Source organism: Rousettus aegyptiacus, unplaced genomic scaffold (assembly GCF_014176215.1).
Source record: "Rousettus aegyptiacus isolate mRouAeg1 unplaced genomic scaffold, mRouAeg1.p scaffold_m13_p_11, whole genome shotgun sequence".
Taxonomy (NCBI): domain Eukaryota; kingdom Metazoa; phylum Chordata; class Mammalia; order Chiroptera; family Pteropodidae; genus Rousettus; species Rousettus aegyptiacus.
The window spans coordinates 85233422-85242401 of NW_023416286.1; positions in this window are offsets into that span (position 1 = coordinate 85233422).

The window sequence follows — 8980 nt, forward strand, 5'->3', positions numbered from 1 at the left end:
AACAGTGACAGCAGCAGGTACAATCTGTTAGGTGCACACTATGTTTTCATCCATTCTTCTACACGATTTTGTTTATGCTAATATAAGTTTTTTTAGATACCCTAAACGGATTTATTTGTGAATGAACAGAAGGAACTATTCAGATGTTTACTTTTCTTTTTAATTATGTTTTAAAAAATTAATTTTAGATTCATGTACAGTTGTAAGGAGTAATAGAGATTCTGAGTACACTTAATCTGGTTTTCTCAATATTAACATTTTGAAAATTGAAAGTCTAGTAAGACAACCAGGATATCAACAGTGATACAATCCATCGATCTTGCTCAAATTTCACGAGTTTTACATGCACTCATTTACGTGTATGCCTATTTAGTTTTTGTGCAGATGTATCACATATGTAGATTGTGACTATCACCACCTTAGGATACAGATAGTTCTTTCACTGTACAAACTCTTCACGCTGCTTTTCATAGGCATGCTACCTCCCTTTCCACTCATTCTGTGAGTCCCTAACTCTGACTACCAATCTGTTTTCCATCTCCATAATTTTGTCATTTCAATAATGCTACATGAATCAAACCTTGCTATATGTAATCTTTTAGGATTGGCTTTTTTTACTGAACATAACTTCCTTGAGACCCAAGTTATAGTTCAGTCCTTTTTTACTGTCGCGTTATTCCATGGTATGGATGTGTCACAACTTGCTTAACCAGTCACCTGTTGAAGGACGTTTAGATTGTTTCCAGTTTTTGACCACTACAAGTAAGCTGCTATGAGCATTTGTGTACATGTTTTTATATAAACATGAGTTTCATTTCTCTTGGATAAATGCCCAAGGGTGAAATTGCTGTGTCATGTGGTACATGCATATTTAGTTTTGTAGGAAACTGCTAAACTGTTCTCCAGAAGTGGTTGTATGATTTTAAATTCCCAATAGCAATGTACGAAGGATTCACTTTATCTGCATCATCTCCAGAATTTGATATTGCTATAATTTTTCATTTGAGTTATTCTAGTAAGTATTACTTTGTTTTTTGAAAATTAGTGTTCAGTTTACTGAATTTATCTATTCAAAAGACATACTTAAAATGTTGTCTAACAAATTGTCTAACAAATGAGAACTTTGAAGTACTTAAAAATAAAAACATCAAATTGTATACCTTTAATATATACAATTCCTGATTGTCAGTAGGATATGAGGTATTTCAATAAAGCTAAAAAAGAAAAAAGAAATTAAAAAGAAAAAAATGGGAAAAAATAACCCCCAAAGTCTTATAAATCTAACAATTAAAGTTTTAAGTAAGGTGAAACTAATGTCTACTTAAATGTTCTAATATGCCACAGTCTTATGAATCTTATTCAAATTATTATAAATCTAACAATTAAACTTTTAAATAAGGTGAAGCTAACAATTCTTATAAATCTTATAAATCTAACAATTAAGCTTTTAAATAAGGTGAAACTAATGTTCTCTTAAATGTTCCAATATGCCACATAATGGCTTTCAACTTGTGATTTTAAATTGAAATGTTACTGAGTTTACACATGTTAAATTGAATTTACGGTTTTTTAACAAAGACACAAAAGTAAGTGAATGAAGGAAGGGTAGTCTAAAAAGAACAAATGGTACAGGAATAATTGGACATCAATACCCCCCCAAAAATGAACCTTGACCTACGCTCACATATTAAACAAAACTAAACTTAAAATGGATTATTATGACCTAAATGTAAAAGGTCAAACTACAAACCTTTTAAAAGATAATACAATAGAATAGAAAATATTCATTACTTAGTATTAGGCGACAACTTAGACATGATGCCAAAGGCACAATCCATAAAAAAAATCAGTAAATTGGAATTAATCAAAATTAAAAACATTTGCTCTGTGAAAGACCTTACTAATATGATGAAAAGACAAGCCACCAAGTGGGAGAAAATATTTCCAAGTCATATTTTCAAAGAATTCACATACAAAATACATACAAATACTCTCTAAATGCAAGAACAAAAGCAAAGCAAAACAATTCAGTTAGAAAGTCGGCAAAAGAACAGAATGCTTCAACAAAGAAGACGTATAAATAGTAAATAAACACAGAAATGTATTTTACATTACTAGAAATTAGAGAAATGAGAATGAAAACATTATGAGATACAGTGGAAGCGGGAGAGAACATCCTTGCCTTGTCTTAGCAGGAAAGTGTCAATTTGTTACCATTAAGTATTATGTTAACTGCAGAATTTTCGTAGATGGTCTTTCTTCTTTTTCCTATTGATATGTCAATTACATTGACTTTCAAGTGTTGAACCAGCCTTGCATACCTGGAATAAATCCCTCTTGATATTGGTATATAACTCTTTCTATATACATTGTTGTATTTGATTTATTAATTATTTCCTTGAGGATTTTTTTCTACATTTTCCTTTTTTTATAATGGTTTTATCTTTTATTATTATTATTATTATTATTATTATTATTATTATTAAAGTAATTTGGCCTCATAGAGTGAGTTAGGGAGTATCTACTCTGCTTCTGTTTTCTGGAACTGATTATTGAGGCTTGGTATTATTTTTTTATTAAATGCTTTGTAGAATTCATGAGTGAAACCATCTGGGCTTGATGCTTCCTTTTTTGGAATGTCATTAATTACTGATTCAATTACTTTAATAAATATAGGCCTATCTAGGTTATCTATTTGTGTGTGTGTGAGTTATGGTAGTTTATGTAATTTAAGGAATTAGTCCATTTCAAATAGATGATAAAATCTGTGGCTCTAGATTGTTCATAATGTGACCTTAATATCCATTTAGAATACTTTTTTATTTCTAATATTGATAATTGTGACTTCTCTCTCCTTCCTTGGTTAGCATGGGTAATAGTTCATCAATTTGATTAATCCTTTCAAAGACTTAGTTTTTGATTTTGTTGGTTTTCTCAATTGGTTTCCCATTTTCAATTTCATTAATTTCTGCTCTAATTTTTATTATTTTCTTTTGCCTGCTTTAGGCTATATGTCATTAAATCTCAGCCTTTCATTGGCCTTGTGTCTTGGTTCTGTTAATTTCACAAATGTTTCTCCAATAGTATAGCCACTCTCCCTTCCCTCTGCAGCCCTGGGCTCTTACATCCACCCCTGGCTGGAAGGCTCAAAGGGATGAAGTGGGAGGGTTTTCTTCCCCCTAGCAGAGATAAGCTTTCAGCATTGTGTTTTGTCGGAGTTCTTTTCTCTGGAGAGTAGGCCTTTATACAGAGACTGTTTCAAGCATGCTTTATAATATTACTCATTCTCTCCCACTACCAGCGCCTCAAAGCACCTTGCAAACCCAGTAGATTTCCTGGAGGCAGGTTGCATGAACATGTGGATGCCTTCCTATGACCATGGCCACCAGGAGTTTCTCATTCTACTCCAGTCCATTCTCTAGCAATTTGCTAAAATTACCCTTTAATTCCCACCAATTTATAGCTTCAGTGGCTTCTGCTCCGGGTATGCAGATCTTGGTTGATGTATCTTTCTAGATGTAGCTGGATTTCAGAATGGCACTCTGTCCAATAACCTCAGTTCTCTTATAGGTCCAAGAAAAGTAATTGGTTTTCAGTTTGTTCAGATTTCTTGTTGTGGGAACGGTGTTGACAACTTTCATTCTCTTCTCACGTCAAAGCTGAAACCAGAAGCCTCCACTGTTTTTACTTTGAAACATCTTCATATTTAATGCTAAATCTGTCCCTTTTGAAAGATGTTTAGTACCAGGAAGAATATTGCTGTCAGATAACTGAGGTTTCCTACTCCATGAGAATTTGGCCTATAGTGTGACCTGGAATTCAGATATCCAGGGTGTTCTTTGTACTAACTGCCCCCACATAACACTCCGTCTTTATTAGCAGAAATTGTATCCTGAGCTTCATATTTCAAAAGTCCAATGGTCAAGTAACACAAAACTTCAATTTAGCTTCTATCTTGACAAAACCATGGAAGTCTGCCAATTTTCCCAAGTTGATCGCTTCATTAGATTTTGCATTTTTTAAGTCTCCTAGAATATTTAAATACCTTAATGAATAGGTCTAAATGTCTTAACTTGACAGGATATGTAAATCTGTTTCCTGCTTTAGGATAAAAACCTTAGACCTTGATTGAATCCTGTGTTCTCAGGATTCCAAACTGTTATCAATATTGAAAATATCACTAATTAGATTTGGGATATTTCCCTTGGTTTTGTTTGATAAGGTCACAGTTTATAAGGTCAGTCTATGAAAGTTCAGTCCTTTCTTCAGTTCTGTAAAGAAATAACACTTTTTATTTCCGTATAAAAGTTGGATACTTGGAGAAATTAAGTGATATGTTTTTCAAATTTAATAAGAGATTGGATGAATAATAGCCAGAAAGATTCATACCCTGATATGCAATGCATTATGCATCATGGGCTATTGAAAAAAAACAACAACAGGGTTGTAGGAAGAGAGAGATCCATTATATCTTTTGGGGGAGATTTGGAAAGTATGAGACTGTCACTACTGAAAAGATCTAAATAAAATTTTGCATCTCGATGCATAAAAAACTTCATCTCTAAAAGGTACAGCAATGTAGCTCTAGTTATAAGTATTTAAATGTTTAAATGCATATGAAATTTTAATTTAAGAATTTGTCATTAGAAAATGTTTTCTAATAGAATTTATCCTCAGAATTTCCATGTGTGAAACAATTTTTTTTTTTTTTTTTTTTTTTTACTGGTTGGGATGGTAAGAGGAGGGTTTAAAAGATGTCAGCTCCTTTATACTTACTTGAATAATATAATATCCAACAGTAATGAGCACATCCAGAACCCAGATTTGGTTTCTAAATACCATTCCCTACTCAGAAAAATCAGACATTATTGGGAAAATGATTTACTCAGTCTGGGACAAGAAAAGTACATACTAAGCCTGAATTCCTCATTCTATCAAAAAGTGATTAAGTACTCATAAATTTATGGGGGCATTTCACAAAGACATAGGATATGGCTTAACGAAATTCTCACTGGCTAAATTTTAAACAATTTGAGTTTCAAATGGATTCTGATGATGAGGGATTATAACACATTAAATGAAAAAGAATAGAAGAATCCATGATTTCAGAGATACTTCCCCCAAAATAAGGAGGTGGGGAAATAAAGCAAAGCTCCTTTTTAAAGAAGAATGCTAGCTAATCAATAAAGAAATAGACAGACTTAAAAAGTATTATTTTTATCTAAAATATAATAATTATTTCAGGCAAGTCTCATAAGTAGATACTAAAAACATTGGGCGAAATGTCGAGGATCAAGATACTCACACGGTGATAACATATCAGCAAACAGCTTATTTATGATTTACAAAAAGAAACAGCTGTGCCTATAATGAAGTCAGCAGACACTACACTGACATTACCAGTACTGGGACAAACCAATGTCACGTGCCTCCTGATATTATGCACCAGGAAGAGCGCAGAACCACAGACTGTAATATTCCAACTCAAAGAGTTTAAAGTGAAAATAATCATGAGGCCACCCCAAACAAAACCACATATTATAGGGCATTCTACACATAGGCTGGCCTAGATGCTTCAAAGAGGTCAGTGCCGTAAAAGTCCAAAAAAGAAAAAAAAATGTTACTTTTAGTAATTAGAGGATACAAAGATGAGACTTTTATTTTTTTTTATCATAACAGATATCTTTTTAAGAATTTTATATTAGTGTCAGGTATACAGTACAATGGTTAGACTTTTATATAATTTATGAAGCGATTTCCTCACCCCCTCCCCACCCCTCAATTACTCTAACACCCGTCTGGCACTACACACAGCCATTATAATAATATTGACTACATTCCTTATGCTGTACTCTACATTTTTGGTTGGGTCACTTCATAAATGTAATTGATAGAGTAACTGAGGATATTTGAATATTCACTCAGTTTCATATTAGTTATACTCACAGTGTGGCCCTTAACTCAGCAGTGCCAATCAATGAATTGTTTTGTCCACAAGGAGATAAGTACAAAAACTGAAAGTAAATGGTTAGGTAATTCTATAGTAATTTGACATTGGTGTGGTACACAGGTGCTTTTAGTAATTTTATTTTACTAAAGTATTGTTCCTCAATTGACTAGAAGTAAGGAATACTGATCCTTCTCTACAAATAATTTGAGGAACACTATATTAGCTATTATTGTTGTACTGATGTATTATTTCTTGTGTGTGGTAATATTTGTCTGTTTCCTGCCTCTTAGTAATTACAAGGTGTATTTAGTATGATACGTGCAGCTTACTTTCAAGTGATTCAGCCAAAAACAAAGAAAAAACTGAGTGTGTGTTAGTGTGTATTTGTAGCCATAAATCACTGTGGCAAAATGTTAACGCTGGTGAATTTAGGTAAAGAGATTATGGTATTTATCGTACTATTTTTATGTAAGCTTGATATTTTTCAAAATAAAAAGGAAGGGACAAAAGTTGTCTTGTGATGAAGGACTCTACAATCCACAGACCCTTGGATTTTTATGGCTCTCAAAATATATCTCACTTTAAATAATAACTTTCTGTTAGCTCATAAATTCATTGTCTTATTTAAGAGTTGTGGATTTTACAATAAATAAGCTGTATAATTTCAATGGTTTATTAATTATTATAACATAGGACATAACCTCCGAAATGTATAAGGATAAATATCAACTATGATCTAGATATAATGCTCTTAGGAGAAATAGTAATTGAAATTAATTTGAAGGTGTTTCTCTAGCTGCTTTGCTTCTGATATAAGTTGCTGTTGAACCCAGAATTATTTTTCTTGTAATTACTTTTTACAAATCAGTCTTCCCCATGATTTTTATATAAAATTTTATATTATAATTTGCTTTATATTTGGTTTCTCCCAGCCTTCCTATAAGGTAAATTAGAAAAATTTTTGCTACTAAGTGGTAGAAAGGTTGAGTTGTATTTCATGCTGAGAGGTAATTATATAGGCAGAATTTAAAGGGTACAGGCTTTGCAATATTAGCCAATAGAACCATAGCAAATGAGAAAGCACATTTTAAAATCAAATTTTGATTTTTCCAAAAGAAAATATTGGTAATACTACTGGTTTTATTTCCTTTTTTGACTTCGATTATTTAAAATCGAATTTCTTATTTCTTACTTAAGATATTCCATTATATGTTGTACATGGTGGGCACCAGGGTCCATAAGACAAGGTCTTTACCTCCCAGATAGTCATTGTATGTGAAACCAGAGATTTTATAAAGATGAGCAACAAAGTGTTACGTGCTATGAGAGAAGTTTGAATTAGGTGTAAGGGGGGACGTTCAAATTTCCCTGGGTAAGGAGAGTTAAGATATCTTTTACTTTTAATAATATTATTCATTAAGATAATTTTTAAGAATTATTCATACTTTTTGAAGAAACACGAATACTTTCCTCGATGACTAGGATAGTGTCTAAATGATTTGTGTTTGACTCAACTTTCTAATATTATAATGTTGGCAGCCTAGGCCAAGACATTAAAAACCTAAAACAACATTAAACAAAATAGTCATAGTTACAATGCTTTCTCTGCTAGAGTATAATAGCATCATCATGTTTATAAAAATACTTTGCTGTGTGTTTTTAGCATAGTGTTGCTACCCAGGATCTTCCTGATTGTACTGTCTTGTTTCTCTTGTGGTCCATTCAGCCTTTATTGATTCTTGGTGTCAGGCTTATATTATTTGAAGTCTTTTGACTTATTCACAATAAATAAATCTACACATTGCATGCCCATCTCAGTGGATGCTGTTTCTGGTATATATCATATTAATGTATTTCGAGTCCTCTTTAAGAAATCAAACATGTCAAACCTAACCTTACAAAAAGAAGATCCATTAAAGGTAACTATTCACATTTCTTTTGATTGGAGTGTTGGCACAAATCTGGTACATACAGGGCTTGCAGATATGCTTTCTGATTACATAGGAGGCTGTCCTAGTAGGTGTGGCTGTCACTTGAGTATAAATAAAAAAATATCATCAGTAAGAAAGTATGTTCTAGTTAAAAAAAAGAGTTTGTAGGAACTAATTGAATAGTAGCATTTTTAGAGTTATAATTTAAGTCCTATTTTCATATTGCATGAATTTAAAAATAATTGTAAATATTGATATTTATTGAAGATTAATTAACGCAGTTTGTTTTTATGACGATAACTTGTGAGGTCTGTCTGTTGTCTCTTTTTATCCTCATTTAATTCTTTACTTTTTTCCTTTGTGGGACATTTTCCCTAATACTTTGTGTGGTTTAGCGATCTTTTGCTATATTTATTCAAATATATTTGGGGACATACAGGGTTAGTATAAAAAGCTTTAAAAAAAAACCCTGATACTATGATTCGGAAGTTAAAGTCTTTTAAATCTGGCTCTCTTTTAATTTTTATTTATTTTTTTCACACTTTTGCTTTTGGTGTGATCAAATATGTGTCAATATTTTCACTGCTTTTTGGATGACTGTAAAACTTTATTACAGAGGTGGTAGGAGGGGGTTCGAGAGAACATTCGCATTTAGAACATTGATTACATTGATTACATTCAGAGGTTAGCTAATATTTGCAAAAATAGAAGAATTAACCAACTACCCACTAACACAGAGAAATTTATGTCTGCTAAATAGTTTTATATTATATGTATTTTTCTTGTTCAACAGTGGTTAAATACATCTATATTTTCCTTAAGAATCACTTCTTTGCAACAGCTGTTCATTCTGATACCAGGTTATATTGAATGGTTGCTGACTTAAAAGGTCTTGCAATAAACTTTATTATATACCTAATGAGAACTGACATATTACTACTGAGAAATAGGGCACCACATCAAAACATCTAGATTTGTGCTCGGATAGATTTGCTGAACTAATGCAACCTCACTGTGAACCAGGGCTATAGTGTTTTCTGGAATAAAGCATTTCCATTTAACTTTAGATATATTTTATGATTGGAAGTCATAAATCTTG